Here is a 231-nt window from a genome sequence, read left to right as displayed (position 1 = left end):
CAATTCAGCAGACAATTACCCTTTCAATGGACACCTATTATCGTTATGTCTGGTAATAGCCTAACCTTCTTGAAACAAGCAGCCAAGAATTCCTCTCTACGTAAATGGGGTATAGTTTGTAAATTATTTTTAAAAAAAAATATTATAATTATAAAAAGTATGTATTTTTACTATTTTAGCTATTATAGAAATACATTAATAAATAATTAGCAAAAAAAATTTTTTATTTTT

This window comes from Myzus persicae, unplaced genomic scaffold (assembly GCF_001856785.1).
Source record: "Myzus persicae strain clone G006 unplaced genomic scaffold, MPER_G0061.0, whole genome shotgun sequence".
NCBI classification, from domain to species: domain Eukaryota; kingdom Metazoa; phylum Arthropoda; class Insecta; order Hemiptera; family Aphididae; genus Myzus; species Myzus persicae.
This window is presented reverse-complemented; position numbering follows the sequence as displayed.